The following is a 12,119-nucleotide window of genomic DNA, read 5'->3' on the forward strand; positions in this document are numbered from 1 at the left end:
ATATATATATATATATATATATATATATATATATATATATATATTGTTAGATAGCCTACGATTTCATCATCCTTTGTGTAATTCTAATGTACAGTATGCTGCATGTTTGATCACGAGCGTGTTCTACCTCACTCCCCCCTCCTCCCTTATAGTAGTGTAAGTCGTTCTTTCTGTTGTTCAGAGCAGGTTTGTCAACTCTTTGTCCCCATGGCTTCATTTGCGCGTCCTTCTTACAAGTTGTATCAAGCTCTGCCGGCCCCTATATAATGAGCTCAGTCTCTGCATTATTGCCACTTAGATCTACTCCTCATTTTGTTCACATCTCTGTCCTCCCCTGTACAGTTGTTATTATTGTGAGTGCTCAGGAAGTCTCCAACCATCTAGCAGCTGTGTAATTTGAGTATAACTGTTATTACATTTTTTCTTGTACTGTGTAGCATAAGGTGTTGATTCGTGGGCCTAGTAAGGTTTTTCTGATTCATGTGTTTTGGGTGTCAGCCCTTATTAATAATACTTTGTATCTGTAATAATATATCTTGCATTCACTGAGTATTATCTGATATTGTCATTTTAGTAGGGGTGACTTAGATAAATTTACTCTTGCTAATTTCGTGTTAATAGAGGCTATTGCAGTTAACCATATATTTAACCTGTTTTTGGCCATTACATTATCCTTATGAGTCCTGAATGTTTTGTTGTTAGTTTGAGCATTAAACTTTAACTTGTAATTTTACCTAACTCTTTTGTTTTGAACCTGGAACTTTACGGGACAGTAGTGATTTTTAGTATTCTCACTTAAAGTGTACATTATCTTTCTCTGTTCCGTAACATAAATTTGGCGACCTCTTATCAGGATATTCAGGATATTATCATGAGGATATTGCTTAATATTTTGCGACTGTGATTTATTCATGATGTCTACTATTACTACTCTTGATGAAGCCGAAGATTTTTTGTCAAATGTGCAGTGTTGGATGTAGAAAACAGAACAAAGAATGAACTTAAGCTTGTTGCTCAACAATTGGGAATTGCTGTTCGCTCTCATCATTCTAAAGATCAAATTGTTGACGTGATTAATGAAAGCTTGTTTAATGTAACTCCTCCAAATGAGCAAACGCAGATTGAATTAGCTAAATTACAGCTAGCCCTGCAGAAGGCTCATGCTAAGGAGGCTGAGTTTCAGGCACGTGCTAAGGAGGCTGACTTTCAGGCTCGTGCTAAGGAGGCTGAGGCTAAGGAGGCTGAGTGTCAGGCTCGTATTCAGGAGGCATAGGTACAGGCTCAGGCACAAATTGAACTAGCTCGGATTCAGGCAGACCATGAGTATCACATGAAACAAGGTGGTACTGGATAATCTAGCTCTGATGATTTTGATGTGGCTAAAAATGTTAAACTTGTCCCTCCTTTTAATGAATCTGATTTAACAAAGTATTTTCAGTTGTTTGAGAGGGTAGCTACAGGTTTTAATTGGCCCAAAAAGTATTGGCCAGTACTCCTTCAAACTGTTCTCACCGGTAAAGCTCAAGTAACTTATGCATCTTTTCCTCAGGATCAATCTGATAATTATGATGTAGTTAAGAGCTTGATTCTTAAGGCCTATGAGCTTGTTCCTGAAGCCTATAGAGTAAAATTTAGGACAACATATAAGCAAGATAAACAATCCCATGTTGAGTATGCAAAAATCAAAGAAGATCTGTTAGAGCAGTGGTTAAATTCTAAGAATGTGGATTCTAATTTTGACAAATTTAAGCAGATGATTTTTCTGGAGGACTTCAAAAGGTGTATTAATAAAGATGTAAGCCTATATCTTGATGAGAGAAGAATAGATAATTTGTCTGATGCTGCAGTTTTAGCTGATGAATGTGTTCTTACTCACAAGAGATATTCTAGAGAAAAAAGGAAAGCTGAGAGTATGTTGCCTCTACTCAGAGTACAGGTAACAGGAAAGAGAATAAAGATGATGTTTCTCAGGAAGTAAATACCAGCTTCACCTCTAGATTTCAAAAAAGTAAATGTACTTATTGTAGTAAGCTTGGTCATACTACGGAGAATTGTTTCAGGAGACAGCGTGATGTGAACAAAAAGGAGTCTTTAAATATTCAGTCAATTGGTCTAGTGTCCACCCTTGAGAGTTCCCAGAATTCTTTAACCGAGTTAACTGAACCTGCTCTGGGGGGTTAATTAAATTCTCATGATGAAGCTCCTCTTTTGAGCAGTAACGTGGGTGACACTCTCAAGAGTTCATGTGCTAATTTCCTGTCTGATGGTTTTGTCAATCCTCTGGACAGTAACGACAGGAAATCAGTTAAAATATATCGTGATACAGGTGCTTGCCAATCCCTTATGCTGACCAGTGTTCTAGGCTCTAATGTTAATTCCTCTGATGAAACCGTAATCTTACAAGGTGTAGGGAATAATTACTTCTCTGTCCCTCTGTGCAGAGTGAATTTAGAGTCTGGTTTTGTTAATGGTTCCGTTATGGTTGAGTTGGTTGAGACACTCCCAATGTCAGGTGTAACTTTCTTACTTGGAAATGATATTGGTGGAAGTCAAGTGTGTCCAGCTCCTCAGTTGTCTAGTGAGCCAGCGGCTGCGGCCCAGGATTGTGATGTCCCTGATGTGTTCCCTGCATGTGCTGTCACTAGGGCTAAGTCTAAAGTTACTGGTGACTTAGAGGATAATGATGATGATGATGTTATCCTAGCTGACACTTTTCTTGCTAATTCAGACCACTCACCAGATGAGGCAGTACCCCATAGTGTTGATAATTTGTCTCGTCAAGAGTTGGTTGAGTTGCAGGTTGCTGACCCTGAGTTGAAAGGTCTAGCTTACTCTGCTTGCAGTGAGGAAGAGTCAGCTGGTGCTTCTACTTGTTATTATATAAAGTCAGGAGTACTTATGAGGAAGTGGAGACCCCCAACAGCATCAGCCAACTGTGAATGGGAGGTTGTACATCAAGTTGTCATCCCTCGTGTTTGTAGGCAGGATATCATTAGAGTGGCTCATGATTCCAGTTTGGCAGGACACCTTGGAGTGAGGAAGACTGTGGCACGCATTTTGAAACACTTCTACTGGCCAGGTATCTTCAGGGATGTTTCCTGGTATTGTAAGTCTTGTCACACCTGTCAAGTTGTGGGGAAGTGTAATCAGACCGAAAAGGTTCCACCTCTAGTTCCCATTCCTCCTTTTGAGGCGCCATTCACCCGTGTGTTGGTGGATATTGTGGGCCCTCTTCCTAAGACTTCTTCGGGATTTTCTTATGTGTTGACCCTGATTGATATGGCTACTCGTTATCCTGAAGCCATTCCACTTAGAAATATCTCAGCAAAGAACGTGGTTAAGGAAATGCTAGGGTTCTTCACAAAGTTTGGTCTGCCCAAGGAGGTACAGTCAGACCGGGGAAGTAATTTCATGTTAAATGTTTTCAAGCAGTCTCTAAAAGAGTTGGGCATCTCCCAGATCACGTCTTCAGCTTACCATCCCCAGACCCAAGGAGCGTTGGAGAGATATCATCAAACACTCAAATCGATGCTCAAGAAATACTGTTTGGAACATCAGAAAGACTGGGATAAAGGTCTTCCATTCGTTGTATTTGCCGCAAGAGAATCTCCAAATGAATCACTGGGCTTCTCATCTTTTGAACTACTGTTTGGCCATGAAGTAAGAGGACCCCTTAAGCTACTCAAGGAATGCTGACTGTCGGAGGAAGATGACGTCAACCTGCTGGAGTATGTGATGAAGTTCAAAGAACGGCTGTCCACTGCTTTACAGCTGGCGAGAGAGAATTTAGGAGCTACTCAGGAGAAGATGAAGACTTGGTATGATAAGAAGTCCAGGTTACGCCACTTTCAGCCAGGAGATAAGGTTTTGATTCTGCTACCGGTGCATGGGCAACCTCTTCAAGCCAAGTTTAGTGGTCCTTATTTCGTGGAGAAGAAACTCAGTGATGTCAACTATGTCATCGCCACACCAGATCGTAGAAAGAACAAGCAACTTTATCACATCAACATGCTAAAATTATATCACAGGCGGGATGAAAATAACCCAGTCTGCACTGTAGCTGTTCCACCTGAGTCTGCAAGTGAAGTTCTCCCATGCAGCATGAGCCTGAGTGATAGTTTGGGGAAGAATCCTGATATCATGAATGATCTCCAGACTAAGCTTTCTCATCTAGCTCCCGAGGAAAGGCAGGAGTTTTCGGCATTACTGCAGGAGTACCCACAAGTGTTCCGTGCCACTCCAGGAAGAACCACTGTGTTGATGCATGATGGCGATGTTGGCAACGCAAAGCCAATTAAATTGCCTCCTTACCGTGTGATCCCAGTGAAAGTTCCTCTCATCCAGAAGGAGCTTGGCTACCTGTTGGACCACAAGATGATTGAGCCCTGTCAGAGCGAGTGGAGTTCTCCTGTCACTCTAGTCCCTAAGCCAGGTGGGTCACAGCGGCTTTGCATCGACTACAGACGTGTTCATCAGACAACCAAAACAGACACCCTCTCCCTCGCGTGGAAGATTGCATAGACAAGATCGGAAAGGCTAGGTACATAAGTAAGTTTGATTTGTTAAAGGGATACTGGCAAGTACCTATGACTGAACGTGCTAGGGAGATCTCATGTTTTGTAACACTAGGAAAGACTTTTGCATGTTCTGTAAGGCCATATGGTATGAAGAATGCACCAGCCACTTTTCAGAAGCTATTGAATGTTGTAACAGAGGGTTTGGCAGGGTGTGTTGTTTATATTGATAATGTATTAATCTTCAGTGACAGCTGGAAAGATCACCTACGCCATGTCAGTAAATTTCTTGAGCGTTTGGTTCAGGCTAATCTTGTAGCTAATTTATCAAAGTGTGAGTTTGGTCAAGCTAAAGTTCAGTACCTTGGGTACGTAATTGGTGATGGACATGTTGCACCACCAGCAGCTAAGGTTCAGGTTATAAGTTAGTGATCTTCCCAGACCTAAAAGTAGGAAAGAGCTACAAAGATTTTTGGGAATGGTAGGTTATTACAGGAGATTTGTTCTTAACTTTTCAATTCTTGTATCACCACTTACAGACCTACTGAAAAAGGGAGTTAAATTTGTCTGGACCGATAACTGTGAATCCTTTTTCAGCAAACTTAAAGCTATCCTATTAAGTCAGCCAGTGCTCGCTACTCCAAATTTTGCTAAGCCTTTTAAGATGGCTGTTGATGCAAGTGATACAGGGGCTGGGGCTGTTTTGCTGCAAGAGGATGATCAGGGTATTGAACACCCTGTATCTTATTACAGTAAGAAGTTCACTCCACCTCAAAAGAACTACTTAACTATTGAGAAAGAGCTTTTGGCATTGATTTTGGGTTTACAGCATTTTTCATTTTATTTGTGTTCTGGTTTTGACCCCATAGTCATTTATACCGATCATAACCCACTGAAATTCCTTAGTAAGTTTAAAGATAAAAATCAGACATTGACAAGATGGAGTCTACTTCTTCAGGAGTATTCATTAGACATACAACATGTCAAGGGAAAAGAAAATGTTATTGCAGATTGCTTATCTAGACTTTAGACAGATTGTTTTAGAGTAATAAGAAATTTCCTTTGTAAATTTCTTTTTCTTTGTGGGGAGGTGTTACATAGCCTATGATTTCATCATCCTTTGTGTAATTCTAACGTACAGTATGCTGCATGTTTGATCATGAGCGTGTTCTACCTCACTCCCCCCTCCTCCCTTATAGTAGTATAAGTCGTTCTTTCTGTTGTTCAGAGCAGGATCGTCAACTCTTTGTCCCCTTGGCTTCATTTGCGCGTCCTTCTTACAAGTTGTATCAAGCTCTGCCGGACCCTATATAATGAGCTCAGTCTCTGCATTATTGCCACTTAGATCTACTCCTCATTTTGTTCACATCTCTGTCCTCCCCTGTACAGTTGTTATTATTGTGAGTGCTCAGGAAGTCTCCAACCATCTAGCAGCTGTGTAATTTGAGTATAACTGTTATTACATTTTTTCTTGTACTGTGTAGCATAAGGTGTTGATTCGTGGGCCTAGTGAGGTTTTTCTGATTCATGTATTTTGGGTGTCAGCCCTTATTAATAATACTTTGTATCTGTAATAATATATCTTGCATTCACTGAGTATTATCTGGTATTAACATTTTAGTAGGGCTGACTTAGATAAATTTACTCTTGCTAATTTCGTGTTAATAGAGGCTATTGCAGTTAACCATATATTTAACCTGTTTTTTGCCATTACATTATCCTTATGAGTCCTGAATATTTTGTTGTTAGTTTGAGCATTAAACTTTAACTTGTAATTTTACCTAACTCTTTTGTTTTGAACCTGGCACTTTACGGGACAGTAGTGATTTTTAGTATTCTCACTTAAAGTGTACATTATCTTTCTCTGTTCCGTAATATATATATATATATATATATATATATATATATATATATATATATATATATATATATATATATATATATATATATATAAAGAGAGAGAGGGGGGGCTTGAGAGATTGACTGTGTGAGTGTTCGTGTGTAGAGAGAGAGAGAGAGAGAGAGAGAGATTGAGTGTGTGTGTGTGTGTGTGTGTGTGTGTGTGAGTTAGAAATCGATGACTAGGAAGATCAAGAACAAGGCAATAAAGTATATTATGAATGAGGACGTATCAAAACAGGTAAGGTGGAAAGAAGTTACACACACACACACACACACACACAATTTATATCTATCTATCTATTCTATCTGTCTATTTGTCTAGCTACTGTATATGTGTATATATTTAATTGTACAAAACATCAATCAAAAAATCTTTACTTGCTGGTTTGACCACTTGGTTTCATTGTATTAGGTCAGAGTTTTATTGGTTTTACAGTCAGGTTATGTCTGTTAGGTATATGGGATAAACTCGCCGCATGCCAGTGCCGTTTTAAAATGGTGTGACGAAAATCTGCGGTCAGTGCCAGTGCCTTTTTAAAACTGCTTAAAATTAAAAAATTTACTGTGACCGCATTTTTCAAGATTCGTGGGTAAAAATTGGCAAACATGTATGGTAACTGTTCCCCTACCATGCCTCAGGCGGTCACGGCCATACACCCACTCGCTCCCCCCCTCATGCTAGCTCTGCCTCACTCTGCCTGTGTGCCTCACGCAGTGCTGTACAATACATAATGAAGGCATGTCATAAATATTTTCACGTAAGTGTAAGGACTATACATAGTGAAATCAAGTCATACATATTGTCTTTTAAGTGTAAGGACTGTATATAGTGAAGTCAAGTTGTAAATACCTTCTTGTAAGTGCCAGGACTGTACATAGTGAAGTCAGGTTGTACCTATCTTCAAGTAAGTGTAAGACAATGCATTCACAGTGAAAGACATGCAAATTGTGACAGATGTTGACGTAATAAATAATCAGAAATGTGTACTGAACATTGGTATACCTACCCAGCATAAAAACCTGAGTCTACCTTACATAAAAAAAACGGCTTTCTCTCACCTACATGGTGAGCATGAGAGAGCTGGAATACCTGTATATGAGTATGCAGGACTCAATAAAACCCATTTCCGAGCTTCGGTGCTTATTTTGATGGTAAAATTCGTTGTTTTCACATCAGAATCTATCATTTAACCCCCCAAAAAATGTTGAAAAATGGCTTGCATGGAGGTGACCCATAGGGCCAAAAATAGCTGGCATGCAGTGGGTTAACAACTATGAGATACAACGGTACTAAAATATGCATCTATACACACTGCCTATGACTTCTTGAGCACCCACCATTGACTTATGAGCAGCAACAGTATACTTCCATTGTCAAAAAGAGCCACTTGGTACACAATCACAGAAATAAATAAATAGAACAAAAACTGCAATATCCAGAAAAAAAATCAAGGTAGCTCCAATCTTTAGATAGATACCTTCAGTTTGATGCTAGCCTACTTAGCCTACTGTAGGTATTATGTGCATCCCTCTTGCCACTACACCACCATAGCCCCATTTAGAACAAAACTTCCCACGTGAAGTGACTGACGAGTGCCCAGGGCTGCACTGTTTGTGTGGGGATGGTGAGTGTTCTACTTAATAAAGTTCAAGACAGCTGGGGTAAATATGATGGGGTAGGTTTGTTGATGCATACGCCTCACTCATGACACTATTGTGCCTGCAGTTTTGAAAAGGCACCAGGGTCAATCTTTTAATTTTTTCAGGGAACTCCTCACCCTCCCTCTCTCTCTCTGGTTCCAAAAAGTCAGTAAAACATCAATATATCATCACATCACTCACCCAGTTTTCTTTCTTTTCCATCCAGCTGTTGGCATCTGTAGCAGCAAAGGTGAGGCAGCAAGCACCATAGAGTGCAAACTACCCCCTCCAAGGCCTTCCAGCACCGCCCCCTCCCGGCAGGATCTGTACGAGGCAGCCGAGGACCTGCAGGCGAAAGCACTTGCCCTCAACACACTGGCTCCGGAGTTCCAGTATCAGAATAATACGGAGGTGGCGGCGCAGGTTGACGGAGAGGCGACCTTCAGCTGCTATAGCTATCACCTATCTGACGAAATGGTGAGAGGCGATGAAACATGGATAGGTGATATAATGGTGTGTGTGTGTGTGTGTGTGTGTGTATGTGTGTGTGTGTGTGTGAGAGAGAGAGAGAGAGAGAGAGAGAGAGAGAGAGAGAGAGAGAGAGAGAGAGACTTAAGCTTTGAACTCCGTAAGATCACTAATGTCACCCACTCAGTATCCCTCCCGTCTTTCTTGCTGTCAATTCCTGTAATGGACTCTCTCTCTCTCTCTCTCTCTCTCTCTCTCTCTCTCTCTCTCAACATAAGCCCCTGTGGAGTTGATGGTGGTCACTTTCGCAACCTTTACCAAAATGGACGGTATTTGTTTTCACCGAGGGGGCGTGGGCTTAGAAGGTATTACTGAGGCTTTTATATTTGGCCAGGAAACTGTTATACAACGAGAGAGAGAGAGAGAGAGAGAGAGAGAGAGAGAGAGAGAGAGAGAGAGAGAGGAGGTGGGTTTGTGGTTTTACAAAACTGAAAAAGATATGGTGAAAGGACTTTAGAGGAAAAGGAACACAAAAGAGCAGAAATATGAGAACCACTAATCATGAAAAAAGAAAAATGAAAATATATACATACTGTACACACTAATAACAAAAATCAGCGTTGAGGACAAGAGTTATCTTTGGCAGGTAATACATTATATGGCAAAGAAATTTCTCAAAGGTTTTGTTGCATTTCAGGTATATAGTAATGGTAACATACCCGTACCAAAATTGTTCAGAATATGTTAAAATTTGTGTATACGGGTTATGATCCATTGTGACAAGTAGAAAGGTTGATTGAGAGTGACACAGGTTGGAGCTTGTACTATTAATTTTCCTTAATGATAAAGAAAATAAATAATTCAAGCTCTAACCTGCGTCTCTCTCCCACCCAGCCTTTATATGTAATATGTTTTCAGGTGGCGTGGTTGAAGAGGGACAACGACCAGCTGCTGACGGTGGGTAGCAGGTGTATGTGCCGGAGAAGAGGTTTTCAGTTGTGCACAGGGACCATGCAGAAGTACGTCATATTTTATAGACAGTAACAATACCTAATATCTGTACCTATCAATCAGTCAATCTGCTTGTATATCTTAGTTACTAAATACACCCAACTTAAAGATTGGTTTGATTTATCGTTTTTCGTATTCACCACGTTACTTCATTTTTACCATTATTATTATTATTATTATTATTATTAGTAGTAGTAGTAGTAGTAGTATTACCGTATTATAGCACCACTTCATTTACGACAGTGAATAATATAGCTGGGATGATTACCAGTTTACATTTACATGTGTACGGTACATTAATCATGTGGTTTTAAGAAATATTTGGAGCTTTTCTTTTTTCTTAATTATGCGGGGCAGCTGTGATAATTGTAAGTTAATTTTGAGTACTACACATTTTTTTTTTTCAGCTTATTTCCTTGTTTTTCTTCTTGCAGTTTGTCTGGCCACCCCAAACGGGATTGAGGCGTCTGGCAATAGATAGATAGATAGATAGTTTGATGATGCATATTCCAGTATTTTTGCAGGCTTTTCATGCTTTCATTTTGCTTTTGTCATATTCATATTTTTAAAAATTGGTGCCACATTTTTACGAGTTTTGCTTTTATGAATACCGATTCAGATGTCCAACGTTTTTGCCTGTGGTACACCAGACTGCGAGACATCATTTTCATTTTAATTCATGTTAGAAATCTCTCTCTCTCTCTCTCTCTCTCTCTCTCTCTCTCTCTCTCTCTCAGGTATACGAACGGTCTTCCCTAAGCTGAATAAAAGTAACGGCGGCCAAAACAAAATCCTACTCTTTTTACTTGACCTGTTTTAACTGTGCAGTAGCAAGGCATTACATAGACCTTTTATTCTAACAACCAACAGACGATTTTATTCAGCCAAGGGAACCCTCTCCACCTCTGGCCTCCAAAGGGTTAATGTACAGTATGGGACAAGATTTGGCCTAATATTTCACCTCTCCTGCTTGTGACTTTCTTTTCCTGGCTAATATTCCTAAACTGAGAGAATCACAGTATGTTTTCTGTATATAAATGATTTTCACTGCATCAGGGAGGAAAGTGATGGACCTGCCCCAATTGTGAAGCAGTCAGTGAAATAGTAAGTGACTGTGCGGTATATCTTATGACAGAGATCAGTTATTTTTAGGCTGGTACAAGGAACCATGGAATGCTACTGGTTTGGCCATTATCAATAATGGCAATATATGCAGATTTATGTAAAAATGTGTGAATAACAAGATTAGTATTTGGCTATAACTCTCTCTCTCTCTCTCTCCCTCTCTCTCTGCAGGCGTGGGAGCTGTGGGTGAAGGATGTGCAGGAGGTGGACGCAGGTCAATATGAGTGTCAACTTACTACCAGTCCGCCTGTATCATATTTCTTCACACTCACAGTCACGCGTAAGTAGATCCGTAAGTGGATCCGATACTACATGCATAAGTACACCCGAGAGTAGGTATGTAACCAGATGTGTAAGTATATCAGCAAGTAAATGCGTAAGTAGATGCGTTAGCAGTCTGGTTTGTGTAATTAGTATCATAATCCGTAAGTAAATGCGTCGGTTGTCTGGTTTGTGTGTTATTGGGTATATTCGTGATCCGTAAGTATATGCGTCAGTAGATGCATCAGTAGGCTGGTTTGTGTAATTAATATATTCGTGATCTGCAAGTAGATGTGTCAGTAGATGCACTAACAGTCTGGTTTGTGTATTAGTATATTCGTGAGTATATCCGTAAGTTGTAAGTAGATGCGTCAGTAGACTGGTTTGTGTATTAGTATGCTCATGAGTACATCTGTAAGTAGATTCAAAAGTGGATGCGTCAATAGAGTGGCATGTATATTCGTCAGTATATATTTAAGTAAATCCTTAAGTAAATGTGTGAGTACATTCCTTAAGTAGATATGTAAATAGATTGGTAGATCTATAAATAGATCCATAAGTAAATGTGTAAACAGATATTTTGTAAGCAGATAAGTAAGAAGACTGTTGTGTATAATGGTATGAATAGTGCTGAGTAATCTGTAAGTAAATAAATAAGCCTGTATTTTTCATAGGTAGATTAGCAAAGACGCCAGTAAATAAGACTTGTAAGTAGATGCATGGCCACCAGGTAGCGGCTATACTGTACACTCAAGAGTTTTTCCACCACCATTTGAGTCGGTTGCAGAAACAAAGGGTAGGAAGGGAGTCCCTCCATAGCACACAAGTGAGAGTCAGTCTGTCCTGTGTTTTTGCCAGGTGTACAAAGATGTCTTTGGGTTCCTATTTGTCTGATTCCATCCACACTGCCTGTAGCCAATTGCATCATCCACCCCTGCCAAGTCTCTTTCTAAGGATATTAGAAAAGGTCTTAGTGATAGTGCCATAAGGCATGCCTTGGATGCAACAGTGTCTAGTTTATCTAGTATTGGAGAAGTTATCATGCTGAAAGCAAAGGCATAGTTGGGGCCGCAGGCTGATGCACGAACATGTCCTGCTCTAATGCCAAAAATTAGTTCTCGTCCTCACATCATTACATATCAATGCAATGACCGACAAACCTAGGGATACTTTCATTTGCACGAGAAAGAGTTGTTG

The 12,119-nt window shown here is 40.0% G+C and overlaps 1 pseudogene; it reads left to right on the top strand.

Annotated features, from left to right (window-relative positions):
* The window catches only part of LOC145391128 (uncharacterized), a 95,437-nt pseudogene that overhangs the window by 49,200 nt on the left and 34,118 nt on the right, over positions 1-12,119 (top strand).

This window comes from Coenobita brevimanus, chromosome 17, assembly GCF_032717465.1.
Source record: "Coenobita brevimanus isolate Jiangsu-jjx chromosome 17, ASM3271746v2, whole genome shotgun sequence".
Classification (NCBI taxonomy): Eukaryota; Metazoa; Arthropoda; class Malacostraca; order Decapoda; family Coenobitidae; genus Coenobita; species Coenobita brevimanus.